At 43.7% G+C, this 9897-nt stretch overlaps 1 long non-coding RNA gene across 1 annotated transcript in view; it reads left to right on the forward strand.

Moving 5' to 3' along the window:
* Nucleotides 1-843: 843 nt before the first annotated feature.
* The window catches only part of LOC118942075 (uncharacterized), a 784985-nt gene continuing 775931 nt past the window's right edge, over nt 844-9897 (forward strand). The window contains exon 1 of the long non-coding RNA XR_016489526.1: nt 844-1180. This is a non-coding gene — a long non-coding RNA (uncharacterized LOC118942075). The remainder of the gene's footprint in view (nt 1181-9897) is intronic.

A 9897-nucleotide genomic window follows, 5' to 3' on the forward strand; every position in this document is an offset into this window, starting at 1 on the left:
CTGGGATTAACATGTAACTCAAATAACAGGATCGGATTGCACAGGCGTCACAAATTGCTGTAATTTAGTCCATAGATCATATGAGGGTTTGTCCTCATATGGCCCCCTGTATAGAGCACCTCATTTTGAGAGGCCGTTTTTTTTCCAAATTCGCAACTAATCCACCGACCACTGAGAAGAGTTATCTGTCCAGGCACCCGGACAGCCTCAGAGTGTTTCAGGTTCAATTAAACCTCCGGGTTCAGATGAGTCTTGAGTTAATTACGAGTTCTCCAAGTGCTCTAAACACTGCAATGGCATCCTATCCTTTTATATAGTACAATAGTTATGATCAGGGCCCATAGGAAAGTGACTCATTAGGGATGAGGGTCCCATTTGGCACGCAGCCTGAGTTTTTACGAGTGTTCCAACTACTCAAACAGACGCAGTCACAGCTGACACAAAGGATGTTTTAACCTGTTAGATCTACCCCCCCCTTTTTTGAAAATTCTGTTAAAAATCGCGCAACTTTTCAGCGTCCTGCTACTCATGCCAGGAATATAGTATATGCATATGATTAGTATGTGTGGATAGAAAACACTCTGAAGTTTATAAAACTGGTTAAATCACGGCTGTGACTATAACAGAGCGTGTGTTTCATTGAAAAACGCAAGAAAAACTGCTCTCTGAAAGCAAAAAATAATTTCCATAAGTCACTTCCACCAGTTGTTAAAGGAGAACAGAATTTAATGGGAATTTGCCTGCACCGTCTACAAATTCCGCACGATGGCGCCATTGTACTAATTTTCAATCGAATTAATTGTTGGAAAATCCATCTGTCTGACCCCAAGTTCTCCAGTCTTCACCCGGATGCAGTTCAGAGAGAGATCAGATTGCATTGTTTTTGAAGTGAGGACCTATTGAAGAGACATCGCCCTGTAATCGTTTTGATAGATTATAAACGTTTACTAATACCTAAAGTTGGATTACAAAAGGATTTCGAAGTGTTTTGTGAAAGTTTATCGTCGACTTTTTTAATTTTAAAAAATTACGCAGCGTTTAAAAACGATGAATTTTTCTGAATGACACTACTTCTATACAAAGCTATTTTGGGTATATATGGACCGATTTAAACGAAAAAAAGACCCAATAGTGATGTTTATGGGGCATATAGGAGTGCCAAGAAAGAAGCTCGTCTAAGGTAATGAATGTTTTATATTTTATTTCTGCGTTTTGGGTAGCGCCGTCTATCGCAAAATCTGTTGTTTACGTGTCGAGCTGGCATTTTGGGGGGTGCATGCTATCAGATAATAGCTTCTGATGCTTTCGCCGAAAAGCATTTTAAAAATCTGACTTGCTGGCTAGGTTCACAACGAGTGTAGCTTTAATTTAATACCCTGCTTGTGAATTTTGATCAAGGTTTGAGTTTTAACGAGTACATTTAGCATTTAGCGTAGCGCATTTGCATTTCCAGGTGCCTACTTGGGACATGTGCGTCTCAAGTAGATTCAAGAAGTTTTAAACAAGGAGGGAAGTACTGTGATGCAAACCAGTAGAGGTGCATCACTCACACAGGTCAATACGGTCTTTCACTGACAATTAACCAATCAGAGGACAACCTGTCAGGGAGCATACACTGTGTGGAAAAAAAGCAGGAAGGATGGAATAACGGTGAATGGTGAAAACCAGGATAAATGGGAACGCTGTGAGGAAAAACCCTGCTATGAATCCCAGCTCTGTCTCTCCCTTTTTAAATCTTAACTGTCATCTCAAGAGGAAGGTGAGCGAGGAGGAACGACGCTTAAAATAACAGATCCAGCCTGCAATTCCCTGTGAAGATCCTTTGGAGAAATGCTCTGTTGAAAGAAAGAGAGCCGTCATGCAGTGCCTAGAAATGATCTTATGTTTATTGCAAATGTGAAGAATGGAGGAGGGCTGAGAGTGAGGCTGCAGCTTTGACAGAGTGTGTTTAATACACAGTGGATCCACCTCAGCCTTTTACTGATGTAGGGAGAGAGAGAGAGGGGTAGAGAGGAGTAGAGAGGGGGAGAGAGGGGTAGAGAGGAGTAGAGAGGGGGAGAGAGGGGTAGAGAGGGGAGGGAGGGGTAGAGAGGGGTAGAGAGGGAAGGGAGGGGTAGAGAAGGGAGGGAGGGGTAGAGAGGTGTAGAGAGGGAAGGGAGGGGTAAAGAAGGGAGGGAGGGGTAGAGAGGGAAGGGAGGGGTAGAGAGGGGAGGGAGGGGTAGAGAATGGAGGGAGGGGTAGAGAATGGAGGGAGGGATAGAGAGGGAAGGGAGGGGTAGAGAGGGGAGGGAGGGGTAGAGAATGGAGGGAGGGGTAGAGAGGGAAGGGAGGGAGGGGTAGAGAAGGGTAGAGAGGGGAGGGAAGGGTAGAGAGGGGTAGAGGTAGAGAAGGGAGGGAGGGGTAGAGAGGGGAGGGAGGGGTAGAGAAGGGAGGGATGGGTAGAGAGGGGTAGAGGTAGAGAAGTGAGGGAGGGGTAGAGAGGGGTAGAGGTAGAGAAGGGAGGGAGGGAGGGGTAGAGAGGGGAGGGAGGGAGGGGTAGAGAGGGGTAGAGAGGGGAGGGAGGGGTAGAGAAGGGAGGGAGGGGTAGAGAGGGGACAGAGGGTTAGAGAGGGATAGAGAGGGGAGGGATGATCAAGACAGAGACAGTGACGAAAGAGAGAGAGAGAGAAAGAGAGAGAGAGAGAGAGAGAGAGAGAGAGAGAGAGAGAGTGAAAGAGGGAGAGAAAGACAGAGAGAGAGAAAAGTAGAGCACAGTCTTAGAAAGCACATACAAATCTGATCTGATAAAAGGACCCTGATTTGTTCCTCCGCTGTAAAATAACAGTCAATTTAACTGCTGTTTCCAAGACCCATGAATAGAGACTTACTGAATTACAGGAGATATGGAAAAATAGACATTTAGCTAGTATTTCAAATTAATATATGGCACAGGGCTTCTATTCCCTCGTGGAAGGAGAGGCAGAGAGGGAGGGAGGGAGGGAGGGAGGGAGGGAGGGAGGGAGGGAGGGAGGGAGGGAGGGAGGGAGGGAGGGAGGGAGGGAGGGAGGGAGCTCCTCAAAACAACATATAAAACAACACTAAAATAGTTTGGTTAAAAAGGTTACAGGTAGAAAACGAGAAAACAGAATCCAGATGAGGGATAGAACCCAGATGAGGGAAAGAACCCAGATGAGGGATAGAACCCAGAGGAAGGATAGAACCCAGAGGAAGGATAGAACCCAGATGAGAGATAGAACCCAGAGGAAGGATAGAACCCAGATGAGGGATAGAACCCAGATGAGGGATAGAACCCAGATGAGGGATATAACCCAGATGAAGAACAGAGCCCAGATGAGGGAATGAGCCCAGATGAGGGATAGAACCCAGATGAAGAACAGAGCCCAGATCAGGGATAGAGCCCAGATGAGGGATAGAGCCCAGATGAGGGATAGAACCCAGATGAGGGATAGAACCCAGATGAGGGATAGAACCCAGATGAGGGATAGAGCCCAGATGACGGATAGAACCCAGATGAGGGATAGAACCCAGATGAGGGATAGAACCCAGAGGAAGGATAGAACCCAGAGGAAGGATAGAACCCAGATGAGGGATAGAACCCAGATGAGGGATAGAACCCAGATGAGGGATAGAACCCAGATGAAGGATAGAACCCAGATGAGGGATAGAGCCCAGATGAGGGATTGAACCCAGATGAAGAACAGAGCCCATATGAGGGATAGAGCCCAGATGAGGGATAGAGCAATGTCGGAACCTTGCTCGGGAAATTACCCAAGATGCTCTGATATTTCAATGCTAAACTTAAAAATGTATGTGCATTATTTTTGAATCAGACAGTTTTCCATGTTCAATAACATTATCGACATAATGTTGTTGAAATATTTCCGGGTGGTCCTTGGACTAATTTACAAAGTAAAATTTATACAGAGAAATTCAAACACATCTAATTCATACAGTCTAATTCACACAATCTAATTCATACAGTCTAATTCACACAGTCTAATTCATTCAGTCTAATTCAGACAATCTAATTCATACAGTCTAATTCACGCAATCTAATTCATACAGTCTAATTAATGCAGTCTAAATCATACAGTCTAATTCATACAGTCTAATTCATACAGTCTAATTCATACAGTCTAATTCATGCAGTCTAATTCATACAATCTAATTCACACAGTCTAATTCACACAATCTAATTCATGCAGTCTAATTCATGCAGTCTAATTCATACAGTCTAATTAACACAGTCTAATTCACACAGTCTAATTCACACAGTCTAATTCATACAGTCTAATTCATATAGTCTAATTCATACAGTCTAATTCATACAGTCTAATTCATACAGTCTAAATCACACAATATAATTCATACAGTCGAATTCATACAGTCTAATTCATACAATCTAATTCACAAAACCTAATTCATACAGTCTAATTTACACAATCTAATTCATACAGTCTAATTCATGCAGTCTAATTCATACAGTCTAATTCACACAGTCTAATTCACACAGTCTAATTCATACAGTCTAATTCATACAGTCTAATTCACACAGACCACCATTATTTGTCCACTCCAACAACACAACAAAACACAAATGCCCCAGAAATATAATGCAACAAGCTAATTCCAATGAACCAAATAGAGAATTTCTGGACATGACATTTTGAAATCGAAATAACAGATTATTTCTGGGTGACATGGGAACTGGCATCCTTTAGTACCAGACTCTGTGATTGGATAAATCTACCATAAGAACACTAACTGCCCACCCAGACAGAGTAAAAACTGGACTTTACTTTGGCACACAACTCTAAGCCTCTTTAAATAGCTAAACAAAAACACATACCCATAACAGATTTTAACAGATTTTATTTTCTACTGCACATCAAAAGGACTGAGGACGCGTCCCACCTAATTTACTACTCTTCTAGGAGTGCACTATGAAGGGAAGATGGTGTCCCTTTGGGGACAATTACAGTGATTAAGGGAGCAGAATATGTCTGAAAAAAAATAATTTTGTTCCCAGAGAGTGATTGATTGCGTGAGTGAGTGAATGAGTGAGTGAGTGAGTGAGTGAGTGAGCGAGTGAGTGAGTGAGTGAGCGAGCGAGTGAGTGAGCGAGCGAGCGAGTGATTGAGCGAGCGAGCGAGTGAGTGAGCGAGCGAGCGAGTGAGTGAGCGAGCGAGCGAGTGAGTGAGCGAGTGAGCGAGTGAGTGAGTGAGTGAGTGAGTGAGCGAGTGAGTGATTGAGCGAGTGAGCGAGCGAGCGAGTGAGCGAGTGAGTGAGTGAGTGAATGAGAGAGTGAGTGAGTGAGTGAGTGAGTGAGTGAATGAGAGAGTGAGTGAGTGAGTGAGTGAGTGAGTGAATGAGAGAGTGAGTGAGAGAGTGAGTGAGTGAGTGAGTGAGTGAGTGAGTGAGTGAGTGAGTGAGTGAGTGAGTGAATGAGAGAGTGAGTGAGTGAATGAGTGAGTGAGTGAGTGAGTGAGTGAGTGAGTGAGTGAGTGAATGAGAGAGTGAGTGAGTGAGTGAGTGAGTGAGTGAGTGAGTGAGTGAGTGAGTGAGTGAGTGAGTGAGTGAGAGAGTGAGTGAGTGAGTGAGTGAGTGAGTGAGTGAGTGAGTGAGTGAGTGAGTGAGTGAGTGAGAGAGAGAGAGAGAGAGAGCGAGAGACTATATACAGGGGGGGTACTGTTTTAGAGTCAATGTGCCATTTAGTCGAGGTAGTTGAGGTAATATACATATCTACACTACCGTTCAAAAGTTTGGAGTCACTTAGAAATGTCCTTGTTTTTGAAAGAAAAGCATTCAAATAATATCAAATTGATCAGAAATACAGTGTAGACATTGTTAATGTTGTAAATGACTATTGTAGCTGGAAACGGCTGATTTCTTTATGGAATATCTACATAGGTGTACAGAGGCCCATTATCAGCAACCATCACTCCTGTGTTCCAATGACACGTTGTGTTAGCTAATCCTAGTTTATCATTTTAAATGGCTAATTGGTCATTAGAAAACCCTGTTGCAATTATGTTAGCACAGCTGAAAACTGTTGTCCTGATTAAAGAAGCAATAAAACTGTCCATCTTTAGACTAGTTGAGTATCTGGAGCATCAGAATTTGTGGGTTCGATTACAGGCTCAAAATGGCCAGGAACAAAGAAACAGGCGCCTCACAAGTCCTCAATTGCAAAGAAAAAGCCATATCGCAGACCGGCAAATAAACAGAAAAGATTAAGATGGGTAAAAGAAGACGGAGACTGGACAGAGGAACTCTGCCTAGAAGGCCAACATCCCGGAGTCGCCTCTTCACTGTTGACGTTGAGACTGGACAGAGGAACTCTGCCTAGAAGGCCAGCATCCCGGAGTCGCCTCTTCACTGTTGACGTTGAGACTGGTGTTTTGCGGGTACTATTTAATGAAGCTGCCAGTTGAGGACTTGTGAGGCGTCTCTCTCTCTGTGTGTGTGTGTGTGTGTGTGTGTGTGTGTGTGTGTGTGTGTGTGTGTGTGTGTGTGTGTGTGTGTGTGTGTGTGTGTGTGTGTGTGTGTGTCTGTGTGTGGCTGTGTGTGTCCGTGTGTGTGTGTGTAGCATTATACATCATGTATGTTTGAGGCCATACTAGCTTAATGGATTTCGGTCCACAGACACAAACACACAATATGGTCTCTGACAGTATGGTCTCTAACAGTATGGTCTCTAACAGTATGGTCTCTGACAGTATGGTCTCTAACAGTATGGTCTCTAACAGTATGGTCTCTGACAGTATGGTCTCTAACAGTATGGTCTCTAACAGTATGGTCTCTAACAGTATGGGCTCTGACAGTATGGTATATGACAGTATGGGCTATGACAGTATGGTCTCTGACAGTATGGTCTCTAAAAGTATGGCCTCTAAAAGTATGGTCTCTGACAGTATGGTCTCTAACAGTATGGTCTCTAACAGTATGGTCTCTAACAGTATGGTCTCTGACAGTATGGTCTATGACAGTATGGTCTCTGACAGCATGGTCTCTAACAGTATGGTCTCTAACAGTACGGTCTCTGACAGTACGGTCTCTAACAGTATGGTCTCTAACAGTATGGTCTCTGACAGTATGGTCTCTAACAGTATGGTCTCTGACAGTATGGTCTCTGACAGTATGGTCTCTGACAGTATGGTCTCTGACAGTATGGTCTCTAACAGTATGGTCTCTGACAGTATGGTCTATGACAGTATGGTCTCTGACAGTATAGTCTCTGACAGTATGGTCTCAAACAGTATGGTCTCTAACAGTATGGTCTCTAACAGTATGGTCTCTGACAGTATGGTCTCTGACAGTATGGTCTCTAACAGTATGGTCTCTAACAGTATGGTCTCTGACAGTATGGTCTCTAACAGTATGGTCTCTAACAGTATGGTCTCTGACAGTATGGTCTCTGACAGTATGGTCTCTAAAAGTATGGTCTCTGACAGTATGGTCTCTAACAGTATGGTCTCTAACAGTATGGTCTCTAAAAGTATGGTCTCTGACAGTATGGTCTCTAACAGTATGGTCTCTAACAGTATGGTCTCTAACAGTATGGTGTCTGACAGTATGGTCTCTGACAGTATGGTCTCTGACAGTATGGTCTCTGACAGTATGGTCTCTAACAGTATGGTCTCTAACAGTATGGTCTCTAAAAGTATGGTCTCTGACAGTATGGTCTCTAACAGTATGGTCTCTGACAGTATGGTCTCTGACAGTATGGTCTCTAACAGTATGGTCTCTAACAGTATGGTCTCTAACAATATGGTCTCTAACAGTATGGTCTCTGACAGTATGGTCTCTGACAGTATGGTCTCTAAAAGTATGGTCTCTGACAGTATGGTCTCTAACAGTATGGTCTCTAAAAGTATGGTCTCTGACAGTATGGTCTCTGACATACATAATGAGACCCTGTTCCTCTGTCTCCTGTTCTGTGCTCATTTTCCTTTTCTTCTATCTCTGTCTCTCTTATCTCTTTCCTCCCTTTCCCAGCAGGCAGACAGGCAGAGCACAGCTGTCCATCGAGCTGAGCCGGGTGACTTACTGACAGGGGCCTGGCTGAGAGAGAGACAGAGAGAGAGAGAGAGAGAGAGCGAGAGAGACAGAGAGCGAGAGAGACAGAGAGAAAGACAGAGAGACAGAGAGACAGAGAGACAGAGAGAGAGAGAGAGACGGTGAAGCGATCAGTCAGTCAGTGAAAGGGTGTGTAGGAGGGAGGGAGCGTCCTTGAAAAGCCTCTAGCCTGGTTATTTTCTTTAAGCCCAGGCTCTGTAAAACTCTCCATCCATCCATCCTCACACCCTCCTTCAACACCCTCCTCCCCTCCACCATACCTCTACCTCCACCTCCTCATCATTCGTTTCCCAGAGCCACTGTTCCTTTTATTCCTCTCCTCTCACCTTCCCTCTAATCTCTCTTTCCCTCCATCTCTCCTCACACCTTCCCTCCAATCCCTCCTCTCCTTCCTTCCCTCCTCACACCTTCGCTCCAATCACTCCTTCCCTTCCTTCCCTCCTCACATCTTCCCTCTAATCCCTCATTCCCTCCAATCCCTGCTTCCTTCCTTCCCTCCTCGAAACTACCCTCCAATCCCTCTTTACCTCCATCTCTCCTTCCTTAATTCCCTCCTTGAAAATACCCTCCAATCCCTCCTTCCCTCCTTCCATCCTCCTCAAACCTTCCTCTCATTAATCCTGTCCTTTCTCATACTACCGACCCCTTCCCAGAAACCCCCAGAAGAAACATGGCTATTTTACTTCACCTTCACAAGGCTACAGCGGTGTTATTTAGCGCGTGTGTGTGTGTGTGTGTGTGTGTGTGTGTGTGTGTGTGTGTGTGTGTGTGTGTGTGTGTGTGTGTGTGTGTGTGTTGTATGTTGTGTGTGTGTATTTTTCAAACTAATAATAATAAAAAATAAACTATATGGATTACATGTTAGGGGGATTACATGTTAGGGCGATTACATGTTAGGGTGATTACATGTTAGGGTGTTTACATGTTAGGGGGATTACATGTTAGGGTCACTAACGGATTACATGTTTGGGTTACTAACAGATTACATGTTAGGGGGATTACATGTTAGGATTACTAACGGATTACATGTTAGGGGGATTACATGTTAGGGCGATTACATGTTAGGGTTACTAACAGATTACATGTTAAGGTTACTAACAGATTACAGGTTAGGGGGATTACATGTTAGGGGGATTACATGTTAGGGTTACTAACAGATTACATGTTAGGGGGATTACATGTTAGGATTACTAACAGATTACATGTTAGGGGGATTACATGTTAGGGTTACTAACATATTACATGTTAGGGGGATTGCATGTTAGGATTACTAACAGATTACATGTTAGGGGGATTACATGTTAAGGTTACTAACGGATTACATGTTAGGGGGATTACATGTTAGCGGGATTACATGTTAGGGTTACTAACAGATTACATGTTACATGTTAGGGGGATTACATGTTAGTGGGATTACATGTTAGGGGGATTACATGTTAGGGTTACTAACAGATTACATGTTAGGGGGATTACATGTTAGGGGGATTACATGTTAGGGTTACTAACAGATTGCATGTTAGGATTACTAACGGATTACATGTTAGGGGATTACATGTTAGGATTACTAAAGGATTACATGTTAGGGGGATTACATGTTAGGGCGATTACATGTTAGGGTGATTACATGTTAGGGTGTTTACATGTTAGGGGGATTACATGTTAGGGTCACTAACGGATTACATGTTAGGGTTACTAACAGATTACATGTTGGGGGGTTACATGTTAGGATTACTAACGGATTACATGTTAGGGGGATTACATGTTAGGGCGATTACATGTTAGGGTTACTAACAGATTACATGTTAAGGTTACTAACAG

The sequence above is a fragment of the Oncorhynchus mykiss genome, chromosome 20 (assembly GCF_057628025.1).
Source record: "Oncorhynchus mykiss isolate SJ-2025 chromosome 20, ASM5762802v1, whole genome shotgun sequence".
NCBI lineage: Eukaryota > Metazoa > Chordata > Actinopteri > Salmoniformes > Salmonidae > Oncorhynchus > Oncorhynchus mykiss.